The sequence below is a fragment of the Camelina sativa genome, chromosome 1 (assembly GCF_030686135.1).
Source record: "Camelina sativa cultivar CO46 ecotype springtype chromosome 1, ASM3068613v1".
NCBI classification, from domain to species: domain Eukaryota; kingdom Viridiplantae; phylum Streptophyta; class Magnoliopsida; order Brassicales; family Brassicaceae; genus Camelina; species Camelina sativa.
This window is the reverse complement of record NC_141880.1, coordinates 26,776,396-26,794,184: the sequence shown is the minus strand read 5'-3', so window position 1 is coordinate 26,794,184 and position 17,789 is coordinate 26,776,396. Positions and strand designations below refer to the sequence as shown.

General features: G+C 37.8%; 1 non-coding gene across 1 annotated transcript; it reads left to right on the top strand.

The window, feature by feature from the left end:
• Nucleotides 1-5,865: 5,865 nt before the first annotated feature.
• Nucleotides 5,866-5,973, top strand: LOC147950461 (small nucleolar RNA R71). Its single transcript, XR_015565550.1, has one exon. It is a non-coding gene; the product is annotated as a small nucleolar RNA R71 (small nucleolar RNA).
• The last annotated feature ends 11,816 nt before the right edge of the window (nucleotides 5,974-17,789 follow it).

Sequence of the window (17,789 nt, the reverse complement as noted above, 5' to 3'; positions counted from 1 at the left end):
CTAAAATATTTTATTGTTAAAATATGCTCTTTAACACCACGACACCACCTATAAAATGTTTCTGTGAACAAATTAAACCAATTTTTGTCTCTTTACTTTCAATTTGAGGTAATTATTTTTTTTTATTTTATTTCTTGTCAACCAAACTATAAATTAGAAAGTAACTCTAGGAGTCGTTGCCCAAACTGGAGGAAAGGAGTTTATAAAAGAAGTACAGTTTGTTTAACCACTAAAATTGTTTTTTCAAAAAATATTTTGGATGCAAAACTGAGCAAAAAATAAATTATCAACACGATTGCAATGGGTTTTTGACCAACCCAATAAAATTTGAGAAATAAAAAGATAGTTAAAAGAATAAAAATTTATAACACGATGATATATGAGTCTTAGATAATTTATAGATATAAAATATAAACTAAAATAAAAAAATCTAAAAATATTACAACATAAGAAATTTAAAATATTTATTTTAAAAGGAATAATAAATAAAGATCTTACATATCTTTAACTGAAACAATAAAATAAAAACTCAGAATAATAAAGAAAATTTTATTTTAAAATATCAAGAATTTCTAATAAGAAAATCAAATTTAACTAAATAGTATAACTAAAATCTAAAAATGCTACAGCATAATTAAATTAAAATATTAAAAAGAAATAAACAAATGTTGATAGTATGTAGATTCATATCCAAAATTGTATAGACAAATAGAATAAAAGTCCTTATCATCGTAAAGACAAATTACCTCTTTTTAAATTTCAATTACTGTTTAGTTTTTAATTGCGAAACCTGATATTAAAAGAAGAAGATTAAAGACATTGCCATTGTTGGATGCATTAAGTGAGTCTCTCCAGGTTCAAGGTTGATAATTAGTTCTCTCTGACCTAAATCCACTCCCTTGCTCACCAATGCTTTGTCGTAACCAACTATTTATGTATCCCTCTTTTTCAGATAATGTTTTGAAAAAACAGTCATGTTGATTAGAATAATTTTACGGAACTGTAGAGACTAGAGAAAACACAAGAAAATTACAAATCGATTTTAGAAGCAAACATGATATCTTGCAACTAGTAACCAACGCAGAAACGAGAAGAGGAGAATAGGCATGATTATTATGAGCATGAGACCAAGTACAGAGACAAAATCAAAATAGAGATCATAGCCATGACGACAACTCAATTCTTATATCATGCTTGTGCGTCACGCATTAAGGAACGTTGCAAACTCAAAAAATTAGGGGAGGCTAAGGAAGTGTTGCAGATTCCATCTATCCTCTTCCTTTCCCCTATTCTTCGACTCGTGTGTTCACCATCTTGATGTCATCTTTGTCATCCACATATGTGACGGTCGATATAGAGATGTTGAACAAAGAACCGGGACTAAACCCGGAATTAAGTTGTGTGTTTTAAACCAGTTATATGTTAGAAAGGTTTTAAGTAGTAATTCATTAAATAAATTGTTACCAATTTCGGCCCAGTAAAGTGGTAGTGACTCAGCATGACTAGAGAGTCTCACCGGGGTTCGAAGAAGCAATTGGTATCGTAACAAGGATTGGTGTCTATCACTGAGAATCATGCTTCCTCCGCAAAACCTGATGTTAAGAGAAGAAACTTAAAAGACACTGTCCTCTTTTGAATATGTTAGGAACGCAAAAATCGAATTGAGAAAATATACGAATTATATTTAAAATAACGAAATCATAAACGAATTACAACAGCATAATATGAAGCAGTAAATAAATCACGGAGGCGAGATATGATATCTCTTTCCTTAATTCAATAAACCGGCCGTAAGTGCTTTCGAGCAATCACGATTTATGAATCTCAGAATACAACCGATCACGAACTATTACAGTAGCACACAAGTAATAGAACTCAAGCGAACAGATCTACGTTATACTCTCGAGACTACTAAACTAAGAACTTACTTGGACTAAGCAATGGAGAGGGAGAGAGATCTTCAGAGGAAGGAGTCATTGTGTTTTTGTGCATGAAAAATAATGAGAGGTTGTGCCTCTATATATAGTGGAAGGAGGGAGGTCTCAAGAAAATATTCACTGAATATTCTCGGAGTGCTGTCCAAGTTGCTTGGAGTTCACACCAAGTCTTTCCAAAAAATTAGATGGGTCTAAAGCTTTTCAAAAAACTCAAAAGCCCACGGCTCGCGTCCACGTCCAGCCCAGCTCGCATCCGTGCTCGGCCCGCCCCGCGTTCGTGCCCGACCCGCCCAATTTGGCTCGCGCGTGGGAACCTTCTCTCTTCCTTCTACACACTTTTGAAACTAGAATAGTGTGAAACTATATATATATATATGAGTGAAAAATCAATCATATTTCCGATGTGGGATATTTCCCAAACCATCCCAAGTAGCTTACTTCACACTCTTATTTCTTATTCAACTCAACTCCGTTTTGGACGTATGAGTATACCATCTTGTAGTACTCGTTACCAGCTTTCCATTTCACTCTCAACCTGACAATTCCGATCAGCCATTTGGCCGGAATTTTGCCAGAAAGTCGCCGAAAAGTCACTATCCCAAAACCTGCAATTTTGTGAAACTTGTTTATGAAAATTCAGTTCCAACAATCCCCCACATGAATAGAAAGAAGTCTAAACATATGAAGACATAACTAACCCTATAGACTAACACTATTAGCTAGACTAGACAGGCCTTCGAGAGTATATGCGAAAACTATTTGTATCTGAGTTGGTGGCGTTTTTCAACCTTCTTCATATGGTTCCTTTCCTCTCCCTTTTCTCACTTCTCCCTCTTTTTTTTTAATCAAAGGTGTAGGCGAATACTGGGGTCATCGGTAATTTACCTATCCCTCGCTGCCAAGCTTTGTGTGATCATTTGACTCAAGAGTAGAACAATGATGTCACAGGTAATTTACCTACCCCTCTAAACTGATCAAGATCATCTCCTCTTTTATTCTCTTTTTTTCTTTCTTTTTTTAGATCATCTCATACTATTGAAGAAGTGCAATGTCTTTTGTGGCTTGAATGTAGAGATCTAGTCCAATGTATACCAATTCCCTCGGCTTGATAATTAAGTCCGGTTTAGGTCCTATAAAAGTTAGAGACAGCGTTTGATCATCTGAATATCCATCGAATAGGGACTTTGGGGATTGTTGAGTCGGCTCACAGTCTTTACAAACTTCGGTTCTGTTGTCAAGCATAATCAAGATTCATAAGAGTGTTAATCCAAATCAAATAAACCGTTAGAATCAGATCATAATCCCCTACTAGTTTTGACTCAATAAAAAAAAGTGACTCGATAAAAACGTCAAGATTATTGATGTAAAAGGTGAAAAAAGGTCTCAGGTCAACAAAATAGAACGTAGCATTAGTATAGGATGGAACATCCTTCCCCATAGACTTAAATCACACCATCCTCGGTGGGAAAAAAGAAAGAGTTGAGGATTAAAAATCATAGGGAAAAGTGTAGGGTTTAAGAACAATGTCACCTTGATGGAATGATGGTTGTCGACTCTTAGATGTTTAATGGTTGCCCAAAAATTGTCTAGAATTCGGCTGTGGTATTGAAAATGTGGTGACTAACCGTTTGTAACTTCCTTTGGTTGCTTGACATCGAGTATGAACTAGGCTAAGTTCATTCAAATAGTGTTTTATATATCTCTAAATGCATCCTCCTTGAAATAAAAACCTAAAACCATCAATAATAATGATGAAATAAAAATAATAAAAACATACCTAAATAGAAGAATGGTGATGGTTGGTGGTAGGATTGTGGTGGTTCGGATTAGTCTCGCGGTACACGGATGAATGGTCGCGGACAGCAACAAATGGTTGGTATGGTACGCGGGACATGGTACACGGTACGCAGTACATGGTATGTGGTACGTAGTACATGACACATGGTACATAGTACGTCCGACATGGCATCGTCTACGGTTGGTACAACTAGTGGGGACTCTTGGCATCGATCACGTGAGGACGGCGATGATCCGTTGCCTTTGGCGTACGTCGGTCACATTGAACATGGCCGGTCAGTAGGTGGTACTTGCCACTAGTCATAGTGTGCATTGTCAATCCATGTTCCTTCTTCTTCCTTCTTTTTGGCTTTTCTATTTTCTATTTTTCTATTTTGTTTTTTTTATATGAAAACCTGAAACTAAAATGCAAAAATATTAAAAGTAAAAGAAATTAAATCTAAAAAAAAATAAAAAATTACTAGACATGGGTTGCCTCCCAAGAAACGCGTTTGTTTAACGTCGTTGGCTCGACGTTAGCGGCCAAGTTAGGCTTGAGAAGAGTTAGCTTCGGGAATCAGTGCTCCTTCGGCTCCTTTGATATATTGATAGTCTGCTCCAGCTTAAATCACAAGTTGTCCTTTTGCGGAAGTTTCAAAAACTTTTGCATGAAGAAGAACTTCTTTAGTATGCCTTATCATCTCTTGGATCTGTTTCTTGCTCTCGCTACTTAGCTCAGGAGGAAGTATGATCTTGATCTTGGAAATTTGAGGTGGCTTAGGTGGTTTAGGCGGCTTGGGTAGTAGGTTTTTGGTACTTGTGGTTGCTCCTTTGTTGAATTGCTTCAGCTTGTTGATGTTAGGGTCCATCGGCTCTTCATGTAATGGGTTGGTTGGCCATAGCTTCGGTTTAGAGATAGTCGGATATGACTTATTCTTGTTGATGTTGGCAAACGTTGTCCTCTTTGACTTGTGGTTGATGATAGCTCCAACAGTAGCTAGGAATGGTCTTCCTAAAATCAAAGGTCTCTCGGTCTTGTCTTCCATCTCTAAGATGCAAAAATCGGTAGGGACTATGCAATCTCCTACAACAAGAGTTAGGTCTTGAACAAATCCGTTGGGAACCTTTTGCGATGAGTCTCCAAAGACTAAACTGAGGTTGGACGGCGATATGTCTCGCAATCCTAGTGTAGCGTCTAGAATCTTCAGCTTTAGGCAGTCTCCTTAAGGGGCAGTGGCTTACTGTTTCTTCATCAAATGGACATGTCATACGAATTATATCTTCATGATAGTCAAAAAATGGTACCATAGGCTTGGGTTCACGGTAGGTTAGGGCTAGTACGGCTGAGATAGCATTGCAATATCCTTTAGGATTCTCTTCGACTTTTCCTGGAAGTACACCAACTTGGCGTGGAACGGCATTAGCGGTTTGAGCAACTTGAGTTTCAAGCTTCTTAACATGGATAAAAATGCTTTCAAACTTCCCATTCAGTTCAGTATAGATGTTATCCATCCTTGAGTTGATGTCCCTTGACTGCTTTTGAAAAGCAACAAGGAGCTCTTGCATCTTTGTATCGACATAGGCATCAGCTTGAGAAGTAGGTGCTTGGGCTGGTCCGATTTGGAAAGGCGGCTTGTTGTTGTTTCCACCGAAATTGTTGCCTTGAAAGCGGTTAGATTGCTGAGGAGAATTCTGATCTTGGGGATTCTCCACATTTGTGTTCCTATAAGAAAGGTTAGAAGTATTTCTAAAATTGTTGTTGAAGTTGTTGTTGTACCCTCGGTTTTGGTAGTATCCTTGAGCACCAACATAGTTGACTTCTTCTTCTTTGTCATAAGAATCTTCTTGGAAAGGCTCCATGTTTCCATTGTTAATTGTCTCACAAGAGTTTACTCCACGTTGTTGGTTCCTTAGAAGTGGGTTCATCATGTTCTTAAGATCGGCAATCTCCTTTGCGTCAGAATTTCTAGAACGGATGGTTCTATCAAAATCAGTGCAAGTGTTGCTACTACTTGCGGCAAAGTTGTCAATGAGAGCTCATCCTTTTTGAAAGGTCTTCGTAGTAAAACCTCCATTGCTGGCCGTATCGAGTGAAAGTTGATACTTAGGGGGTAATCCTCTATATAAGGTACTTAAGAGGTTACCTTGAGCAAAACCATGATGGGGGAGTAACGTTCATAGTCCTTGAAACGTTCCCATGCTTCATAAAAAGATTCGACCAGTCCTTGTTGAAAACTTTGCAGCTTGTTGCGAAGAGAGTTGGATCTCGACTTTGTGTAGAAGTGATTGAGAAAGGCTGACTTGCATCTTTCCCAACTAGTGATCGATCCAGTAGGTAGAGACTTTAATCATCTATGAGCGTTGTCGGCTAGAGAGAAAGGAAGAAGCTTACACTTCAAGTAATCTTCAGGAATTCCATTGGTTCTTGTTGTAGAGCAGATTTATTCAAAAAGATCAATGTGGTCCATCGAATGTTCAATAGAAAGGCCGTGGAACTGATTTTGCTTCACCAAACCAATAATTTGAGGTTTAATCTCGTAATCACGTCGTGCAGGATAAGTGATACGGATAGCAGCATGGTCTTGAACAAATTGGTTAGGAGCATCATAACCGGCTATGGTACCGGTTAGGTGCGGCACATCTTAGAGGGTGCACATAAGAAGGTTGTCTTCTGCCAGCTTTAGGTAGTGGTGGATTAGCGACGAGAGCAGGCTGGTGAGGAGGAACATCGAGATTGTGTCCCACGCCTAGAGGATTAGCATTACGAGGAGCTTGTAGGTTGTCTCGGCCAACTATAGGTTCGAGTTGCGGATCAGCGGCTACAAGGTTGGGGTTGCCACTTTGTGCGAGAATTGGTTCTCCTTGGTCGTTGAGGGCAGGAGGTATCAGCGGTTGGTCGAGGTTAAGGGGACCTTGGTCCTGGTTCCTTTCTTCGGCCATGAGTTGTTGTTTTTGAAGTTTCCTAAGCTCACGTTCTAGTCGATCAATGTCTTGAATTAAAGATACGGTTCCGGAGGGATGACTCCTAGTCATGCACTACAAATTTCAAAAACAGAAACTAAAAGAGAAAATAGAGGTTATCGAAAAACAAGAAAATTAAAATTAAAATTGAAAAATTCCAAAGGAAAATTCAAAGTATCTTAGAAGAAAGTTCTTATCAAATTCAATGGGCAGCTAGTTACTCCCTGGCAACGACACCAAAAAGCTTTGATGTGTCTAGAATTTCACTCCAAATCTTTTACCTCAAAAGACTACACAACGACTGAAAGTGCACAGTTAATTAGTGTAGTATTTTAGGATCAATCCCACGGAGAGTAGTAGCTAACACAAATTGAATTAAAAGAGAAAGAACTATGGCTAAGACTAAAAAAGAGATTGGAGTTTTGGTTTTCCTAATAACTATTGCAAATAAATAAAAACGGTTTAAAACTATAAGACTAAGGCGTTGGGCGTTTTGGGAGTCATCTCAGGGTTTTCATGGTTCTAAGCAATATTAAGTGTCAAGATCTAACAAGTAAATATTAATTTCGGTCTAGGTTCTCAACTACGAAACACTAATGAACTAACAAGCTACTATCATAGAATGAAAGTCTAAAGTGTTCATACACCGTTACTTAACTTTCGCAGGCAACGACGCATGTCAACCAGCTAGTAAAACAAGTTCGATACATTCACCAAACTCCGCAACTCAACTTACGCAGGTTACAGCGCGAGGTTTCGGTATAACACTAGTTCGGAGAAGTAGGATAACGCGGTTAGCGCTCCCGTTCTATAGATCAGCACTTGGTGATCAATCCAAGCACATGCATTAAGATAAAGATGTCCCAAAAGAAATCTAATATAAACGGAAATAAGATCTAACAACCTAATTAAAGCGAACCTATGAATTCCCCTTGAATCACCCCATAAAACCTAACAAATAAAACTACTCGCTCATGATGCAAAGAAACGACATTGATATTATAAAGTATAGCATCAAAAATGATTCAAATAACATAAAAGGGTTCAAAGGAAACTTCTCTATTTGTCACAAAAGTAACTTGATCCCAAAAGCAATGAACGTATGAAAGAACTAGAAAGAGTAGAAGGAGATTGGTGACTTCGGCGATGGCTTCTAAGAGGAGGAGAGAGAAGACGAGCTTCGACGGGGGTAGAGGAGTCTCTGGTCGTCTCTAGGTCGGCTGCTGGTGGCGTGTATGAAGAACTTAGAGGCACAAAGGAAGCACATCTCAAAACCTTAGGTCTTAAGAGTATTTATAGGGTTTTGTCTAGGTTTAGGGTTTGTAAGGGTAGAAACGTCTTTTCTTTTTAAGTGCAGGACAAGGGGCAGCGAGAGAGGCTTCTGGACCGTGGAAGAGGCTTAGACTGGGCTGCAGTGATGGTCGCTGGTCAGGCCTTCAATAAAAGCCCATCGGCTGGCTGCTTCTCTTCACGTTGGTTTATAACACGTAGATGAATGAATGGATTAACTTGATTCCACTTCGATGAGAAAGATGACTCTTTCAGCTCTCCATACACACCAAGAACGCTAAAATGTGAGTTCTGGAATATCTTCAAAAGTGGCCCGTATTGTAAAGCTCTGAATCTGTCCTGAAACGTATTTTCCTTGTCTTTGGGTCCTTTTTGCTATAAAACCTGTAAAACCTTCTTGAAACCTGAAATAATTGATAATAGAACTTTTATACCTGAAATCTCATCAAACTAGTCCTAAATCCATATGAAAACTATACCTAAAATGAGTAAAATAATGATGTTATCAGTACCCCATATCCTTGTCTTGATCTCATTCACAACTCTGACCCCTTCTGGAAGATTAACCCAGCTGATGCTCATTAGTAAGGAGCCTGGTCACACTCTTCACAGCTTACTTACCATCCTTTGTAAACGCCCACACGTAACAATCATGAAGACATAGTTCAGGGGAAAATGATTGTATCTTGAACACATCATCCTGTGGGAAAAGCCTCTGCAGGAGTGTGGTGTTCCATTCCCCTTATGATGTTATCAATGTCGATACCTTCAGATTTAACTCTACCAGCATTTCTCTGTTGAGAGGACGCCTTGGAACCTCGTCAAAAATCCATTTGTCTAACCAAACACTAATGCTCAAGCCATCTCCTAGAGACTTCATTACACCTTTTTCCAACAGCTCCCGACCAAAAAGAACACTGTGCCTAGGAAGGTCTATAGCCAATCTTGGCTTCGAAAAGACTAGTATTTACAAAATACTTAGCCTTGTACACTCTAGCTAATAGAGACTCATGAGCATCTAACAGTCACCAAGCCTGCTTGGCCAAAAGGGTTTGATTGAACCTGCCAATATCTTTAAAACCAAGGCCACCACACTCCTTCGTCTCAGTGATCTTCTCCCACGATACCAAATGCATTTTATGCTTGTCCTCACTTTCGTTCCACCAGAAACTTGCCATGGTACTTGTGATTCGGCGACATTGATGTTTCGTCAACCTAAAACAAGACATAGCATATATTGGTAGCATGGCAATGTTAACTCTCATTTTTCCAGATTTAATTTTTCATCACTTCTCTTCCTATAAATACACATTATCTTATTCCCTTAGTCTCTCACTCTTTCATTCTCTCATCTTCTTCCACTATATCTCAAATCTCTTTTTTTTTTGTTTTGTTTTGTGTTTTTTTTTTGTTGTTGTATGGGTTAAAAAAAATCAAATCAAATATCATTGTAACAGCTTAGAGTTTATATGATATGTATATCTCATATTGTTTTTTTTTTAATGGTTTAAAAGGTTTATCTCCATTGTCTATTTTATATTAACCTCTTATAAGTCATTATTTTCATACTTTCTTACAATATTCACCACACAATAAGATCACGAAGTTGAAATGATCCATATCTAATTATCTATTATGTCCCCGGTTATCTCACATATTCATGTATCATCTTTAATAATTTATAAAGATCAATATAATATTTAAAGATCAATATAATTATCCATTTATAAAGTCTATTTTGTTTTGTAAAGTCTATCAACTCTATTTATAAAGTCTAATTTGTTGTGTGATCCAATAGATAAATCTGCATAGATCAATATAATATTTATTTTATTTATGATTTGAGGTTTTTGAAAACAAAACGAACATAATTAAAAAATTGGTCTTTGTGTTTTAATCAAAATGAAAAATGTTCCTAAAAAGAAATCATATTTAACTGGAAGTGAAATATAAATAAATAATATAATTTTAAAAATTCCATTTAAAAAAATTCTCAAAAGATGAAACCATAAGTATGAAATCTAGCAATATAAATTAAATTGATGAGTGAAAAACAAAAAACAAAAACCAAAAAGATATAAGTTATCCTTGGGGTTTTAAAAATTCTTGAGATTGAAGTTCATATAATTTTATAAGAAAACTAATTTAGTTTGTCACTTCAAAAGTAATATTTTTCATTTTGAAATATTATGTGTGAGTGTTGAGTTTATATCAACAAACAACCAAATCATGTGAATTTTGATTGGACAACTTGGTATTCCTTTTATTTCAAGTTATAGCAAATTAAAATATTTATTTATAATTAACTCACTTTTAAAGCCATGTAACTCCATATAACTCTACATTTAACTCAAATGTAACTCCTATCCAATAATTCTAAAGTAATTCATTCCACCTATTAACTTATTTATCTTTCAAGAGAATATGTTTTTGGTTAAATTTTATATATATATTTTAATTATTTTGGTTAGCTTTGAACTTTGAAATGAGAAATATTTTACACACATTAATTTTATATGTAGTTACTAAATTTTAAAATGATATTAAGAAAAACTCTTTAAATCAGTTATTAACCACTATAAAACATGATATATATATATATATATATCAATTTGTAATAATTACATTTTAGTATTTGTTAATTTCGGTATAATAAATAACCATACCCAAAAATGTTAACACAAGTGTAGGGTTTAACTTGCACATCATTTCTATAAGAAATTTGATATTCATATTTTAGTAGAGAAAATCAAAAGTCATCCTTTGATGCCATTGTTAATAAAAAATTAAAGAACAATATTTTAATTTAGCAAAATTTCAAAAATGTTATAAAAACTATTATATATGCAACCACGCATTGCGTGGACTAATACCTAGTTATTAAATAGAGATTAGGTTACCAATTCTCACCCATCAGAGTGGTATAAGTGACTCGGCATATTGTTGAGTGTTTCTCACCAGGGAAAGAGTAACATATTGGTATACCGCAGACTCACGGTATTTCCTAAGCAGTTTAGGGAGTCTATCACAGAGAGAATCATTCCTTTGGTGTGGTAGCCGAATTGAGGTAATCTAAATTACCTCTTTTTGAAAAAGCTTAATGGAAGACGACTAAAAACCGTGACTTTATTCAACCTTTCATCAAATCTCACCTCCTTTTGTTTCAAACGTACAAAAACTTCCCATCCAGCCCTTATGCTGATTATGCTCCGGACCGGCCATGTTCCCATAAGACTTACTATAAAACGACTCTCATCAGCACCAACATCCACCGTTGAAGGCTCCTTGAAAAGGAAAACCTTCTAAAATACTCAAAAACCAAATCCAGTTTCTGACCCTTTAGATTTGTGTTGCTCTTGCTCTATAACTATCTTCAGGTTGAATATGATCCAAGGATGTTTGGTTATCGTTCTGGTCTAGCCAAGATTCCAGACAAGTGTTTGGACAATGTCCTGATGTATAGAGGAACCAAATGAGTAATTCCGTAAGAGTTTTTTTTTTTTTTTTCCATATACAAAACGCAACTTCACATTGTCACAAAGGACGAGTTAATCTTAACAGCTACGTAACCACTCCTGCTTCATATTTCTTATCAGACCAACACTCTGTGTAGATCCTTTAGCTGCAAGTTCATAAAATATAACTAAGTATTGAGGCAAACATGCAGACCGTAACAGTTGGACAAAACAAACGACTTTTAAGGGTGGTGTAAGCACAACCGTGACTTATTCATCCTTCCCCAAGTCTCACCTCCTTCCTTTATTTCCAACGCAATCTCTACGAACCAAAATCTTCCCATCATATATATACTTACTAAACGGACTCGGATGATTGTCAAAACTAACCAATTAAGACTCCTTGTGAAGCACGAAAAACCTTTTAAAACTCTCAAGGTCAAGGTTTCCAATGCGTCTCCTTTGGATCATACACTCTTGACTCATGAAGATTAACAGAAAACAACATATCATCAATCGCACAATAGGGCTCTTGCCACAGAGCACTCAACTTATCTATACTCCTCCCCATGAAATCAGTTTAATTTCTTTGGACTCCTTGTAAGAATTACAAACATATGAGTATAAGAAGAATAGAGAATGAGATAGAATGATTAAGAGAGAGAGAGAGATGGAGAGAGCGGCTAGGTTAGAATAGAGGAGAAGGAGAGATTGTCATTCCTTAATAAATATTGACCTAGTTACATTCTATTTATATGTATACAAGAAGATCAAAAATAAGGAAACTTCTTATACTATACAAAACGACATATAGACTAACTATTGGCGTGTTCATCTTAATACTCCCCCTCAAGCTTAACTGTGTGAGTAACAGTTGAGCTTGGAACTATGAACACCCACCTCATTAAAAACCTTAGTGTATAAAACCCATTTGGGACAAAAACACACTAAGGGAAAAATAGTATGGGGTCAGTAGTCTAGGGTAGGTGCTTGCGGCCTAGTAAGGTCCATGAGCCCGGGTTTAGAGTGTATATACTCACAAACTTTTGAACTTGCTGATTTGGTGAAGATGTCTGCCAATTGTTCAGAACTCTCGATGTGGCATGGTAAAATAACTCCAAGTTGAACTTGCTTACTGACTTTATGATAGTCCACCTCTATGTGTTTGGTCCTTTCATGAAAGACTGAGTTGGTTGCAATGTGAATGACAGCTTCATTATCACAGTGCATTCTGATCGGTTTTGAAGTGTTGATGCCTAGGTCCTTCAAGAGGGCTTTGAGCCACATTAGTTCGGTTGTGAGCTTCCTCATTGCCCTGTATTCTGATTCAGCACTTGAGAGAGAGACCACCTTTTGCTTTTTACTCTTCCAAGTAACAAGGTTTCCTCCCACAAATGTACAATAACCCGTTGTTGAACGTCTATCTTCACGGTCTTCAACATAATCTGCATCACAGTATCCTACAAGCTCCGTATTTTTATTACATCCCATCCAAATGCCTTGTCCAGGAGCTCCTTTCAGATACTTGAGTATGCGGCTCACTATCTCCCAATGATGTACTGTTGGCTTTTGCATATGCTGGCATACCTGGTTCACAGCAAAGCATACATCAGGTCGAATTATGGTGAGATAAATGAGCTTATGATACAAGACACGGTGGTGAGTCTTATACCGGGATAGAGATGATGGCTTCACAAGCTGGCGGTCGCTTCTCTCTTGTGAAGGAAAGATGGTCGATGATGTAGATTTGACACGATGGCGGTCGCTTCTCTCGTGTGGGATCAGTAAAGGGGGAAGTGCTGGCGGATTGAAGTACACCACAGAGATGTGATTGGTCTCTGAAACAGTACACGAACTTAGCCTTGTGGAATCTCACACACAAGACAAAGAACAAGCTTATTCTCTCAAGAACACTTAAAGAGAAAAAGTACAAAAATTCAGTATTTTATTGATAATCAAAGGTGAAAAATCGTACAACTGCTGCAGGGGGACTTTATAAGAGTCCTTTAGCTAGCCCTAAGGCCAAAAATAAATGCAAAATAATGCAACAAAGGAAAGCAAATAAAATCAAACACAAAACCATTATTTTTGGAAAGTAAATAAACTAATAAAAGAAAATGCTAAAGTAGACTTGATCTCTCTTGATGAGCAAGTCTTCTAGCCGTTGTTGGGGTTGGTGGGACCTGTAAGGATCGAAAATATTGAATCAGACTTACCTGGATGCGATTTAGGTCCAATAGACGTTCCTTGAACCACTTCTTGTACTACTCCATGAACTACTTCAGGGTTCTTGTCTTGTATTGGCTTGTTGGTTTGTTTACTGAAGTAGGGGTCTTCCTGGAGTTCCTCTAGAGTATCTTGATCAGCCTCTTGATGCTCGTTCATGTCCTCTATGTCTTGGTCTTGATCTTCACTATATTGATCGGAGGCGTAGCTTGTATCACACGTCTCTTGCAGATCCAATGTCTTCTCTTGGATTCTTGAGGTTCCTTGACCTGCCAAAAGAGGTTTCATACCTGGGGAACTGGTCTGATCAAGGCTCATTTGGGTGAAGATTTCAGCAAGCTCTTCCTCGGTAATGTGATCATGTCCATCATGGTGGCATGATGGTGGTACAGACCAGCTGACGTTCTTCAGCTCTAGGGAGCTTACAATGTCTTGAACGGCTAGGTTAAACCTTGTCCTTAGTTGTTTAGCCTTTGATCGTGTCATAGGGCCTTTTCGTACTTCTGGTACAGGATGTGGTACAAGATCTGGTTCAACGGTTTGGTTTGTAGGATCGATGTCCGCATCATTCCCTCCCTATTCAGAAGGTTTTGTCCTCAAAACTGAATCTCCTGAATCATAAGCAGACAAGTCAGCTACATTAAAAGTGTGAGAAATTTTTACCTCATTTGGTAGCTCCAAACGGTAGGCATTGTCATTGATCTTCTCAAGAACTTTAAATGGACTGTCGCCTCTTGGTGATAACTTAGAAGCTCGTTGTATTGGAAATCTCTCAGGCCTCATATGCAACCAGACCCAATCTCCCGATTTGAACAACATCTCCTTTCTTCCCCGATCAGCCTTGTGTTTGTTGTCGACATTCTTCTTTTCCAAATTTGCTTTGGCTTTGTCATGCAACTTCTTGATGATTTCTCCTCTTCTTAGCACATCTTAGCAAACCTGTTCTATCTAAGGCAAGGGTGCTAAATCTAATGGAGACAAAGGGTTAATTCCATAGACTATCTCAAAAGGAGATAGTTTTGTAGCTGAATGGACAGCACGATTATAAGCAAACTCAATAAAAGGAATGCAATCAACCCATGTTGCCATATTTTTACCAAGAGTGGCTCTAAGTAAAGTAGAGAGAGTTCGGTTTACCACTTCAGTTTGTCCATCTGTTTGGGGATGACAAGTTGTAGAGAATAGAAGCTTGGTACCTAAATTTCTCCAAAGTGTCTTCCAAAAGTGACTCAAGAACTTGGTGTCACGATCAGAGACTATTGTCTTTGGAATTCCATGGAGGCGCACGACTTCCTTGAAGAACAAATTTGCGGTTTGAGTCGCATCATTTTTCTTGTCACACGGGATGAAGTGTGCCATCTTGGAGAACCGGTCCACAACAACAAAGATTGAATCCTTGTGTTTAATCTTTGGCAATCCTAAGACAAAGTCCATAGAAATATCTACCCAAGGGGCGTTAGGAATAGGTAATGGTAAGTAAAGACCATGAGGATGTAACCTGGATTTTTCTTTGTGACAAACAATGCATCGAGCACAAAATCTCTCAACGTCTTTCTTGAGATGGGCCAAAAGAAGTGTTCCATTACCACGGCCAAGGTTTTGTCGACACCAAAGTGACCCATCAAACCTCCACCATGTGCTTCAGTGAGTATCAAGTCTCGCATGGAACCTTGAGGAATACACAACCGCTTGTCTCTAAATAGCAACCCATCCTGCAAGTAGAATGCTTGGTATGCTCCTTTGCCATACTCCTTGTAGCACTCTCCAAATTCTGGGTCATCTTTGTACAACTCTTTGATATGCTCAAATCCCATTACTTTAGCCTCCATAGTAGCTATGAGAGCATATCTTCTTGACAAAGTATCAGCAACCACATTCTCTTTGCCCTTCTTATACTTTATCACATATGGGAACGTCTCAATGAACTCCAACCACTTTGCATGTCTCCTCTTAAGTGAAGTCTGACCCTTGAGATGCTTGAGGGTTTCATGATCGGTGTGAATGATGAATTCCTTGGATAACAAGTAATGTTGCCACGTTTCTAGTGCTCGAACTAAGGCAAAAAGCTCCTTGTCGTAGGTCGGATAGTTCAACGTAGCTCCACTCAACTTCTCACTGAAGAAAGCCACGGGTCTTTTTCTTTGATGTAGTATAGCTCCAATTCCCAAGCATGATGCATCACACTCTACTTCAAACATAACTTCAAAATCTGGGAAGGCTAAGACCTGTGCTTGTGTGAGCCTCTCTTTTAATGTGTTGAAGGACTTTTCTTGAGCTTCTCCCCATGAGAAAGGCACATTTTTTCTTGATCATGGCAGTCATTGGTGCAGCCACTGTACTAAAATCCCTGACAAACCTCCTGTAGAAGCTTGCGAGACCATGAAAGCTGCGAACGTGTCCAATCGAAGTTGGAGTAGGCCATTCTCTTATTGCCTTAATCTTCTCCTCATCCACATGTAGGCCGTGTTTACTCACTACAAAACCTAAGAACACACACTTATCAGTACAAAAGGAGCACTTCTTTAGGTTAGCATAAAGGCCTTCCTTCCGAAGTGTTTTCAAAATTAACCCTAGATGTTTAATGTGATCAGAATGGCACTTACTGTAAATAAGTATGTCATCAAAATAAACAACAACAAATTTACCAATAAATGACCTTATAACCTGGTTCATTTACCAATAAATGACCTTAGAACCTGGTTCATTAGTCGCATGAAGGTGCTTGGGGTGCTGGTTAACCCAAATGGCATGACAAGCCACTCATAGAGACCTTGCTTGGTTTTAAACGCGGTTTTCCACTCCTCTCCTTCCCTCATTCGGACCTGGTGATAGCCGCTCCTCAAGTCAATTTTGGAGAAGACGGTTGCACCACTTAACTCGTCCAACATGTCGTCTAGTCTTGGAATGGGGTGTCGATACTTGATGGTGATATTGTTGATTGCTCGACAGGCTACACACATCCTCCATGTACCATCCTTCTTTGGAACTAAGAGAACTGGTACCGCACACGGGCTGAGGCTCTCTCTGATGTACCCTTTATCCATTAGGTCACACATTTGCTTCTCTAACTCCTTAGACTCCTCCGGATTCATTCGGTAAGCTGGTTTGTTTGGTAGAGCAGAACCGGGTACAAGATCGATTTGATGTTCAATGCCACGAATAGGGGGTAATCCTAGTGGTATCTCCTCTGGAAACACGTCTTTGTATTGATCTAGTACAGCTTGTACTTCAGCGGGTAGTTCAAGCTCACTTGTACCTGTACTTAAACATTCTTTGAACATCATTAGTATCACGGTGCCTGATGTTCACATATTTTACCCTGTTTTCCCTTAATATATTCACATCTTTTGCATCCTTTGCTATCCTTTTTGACCATTATTGCATAGTTTTAGGACCCTGTTTTCCCTTAATATGTTCACATCTTTTGTTTTTTGGTCTTGAATCCTCTTACAAATTTCTTTCACACAGAGGACTGTGTGATTTAAGTTTGGGGGAGGGTTTGAGATAGCATTTGATGTTTTGTTTTGTTTTCTTATTTCAAATTTTTAGCATCATCATGTTAGTATTTGCATAGCATCTAAGGCATAGAAAACCCCTAAAAATTTGAAATTTTTTGCAAAAATCTTTAGAAGAAAAAAGTGTTCATGTAGTTTGCATTGCATAATAGCATCTTGTTTAGCATGTTTCATGTAGGACTGTTAATTATTTTCATTAGGGATCTATGACGAGTTTTGCCTTGTTAGCTTGTTTAATTCACTAAACTAGGATCAATGCCCAAGTTAATAGTACTTTGATGCTAGTTGAGTAGTTGGAAGCATAAGATTGAACCAAGCCTTGAATTCCTGCATTGCATTTGGTCTAAATTGAAGCATGTTGTGATTTGATGCCATTTCCTATTTATATGAACCTAATATTAACTTGTAATTATCAGTTTGTGCATTGCTTTAAACTCATGGATACCATATACATATTTGGATCATCTTTCTCCTTTTTACCACTCTTGTTGATCCAAGTAGCTGATTGAATCATTAAAATCAGTTTCCAATACCCTTAACCAACCCTTCTTTCAAGCCATGTTTATTCTTGAGTGTGTAAGGCCTATTTTGGGATTGAGCTTGGTAGAAAGTGTTAGGTTTGAACTGAC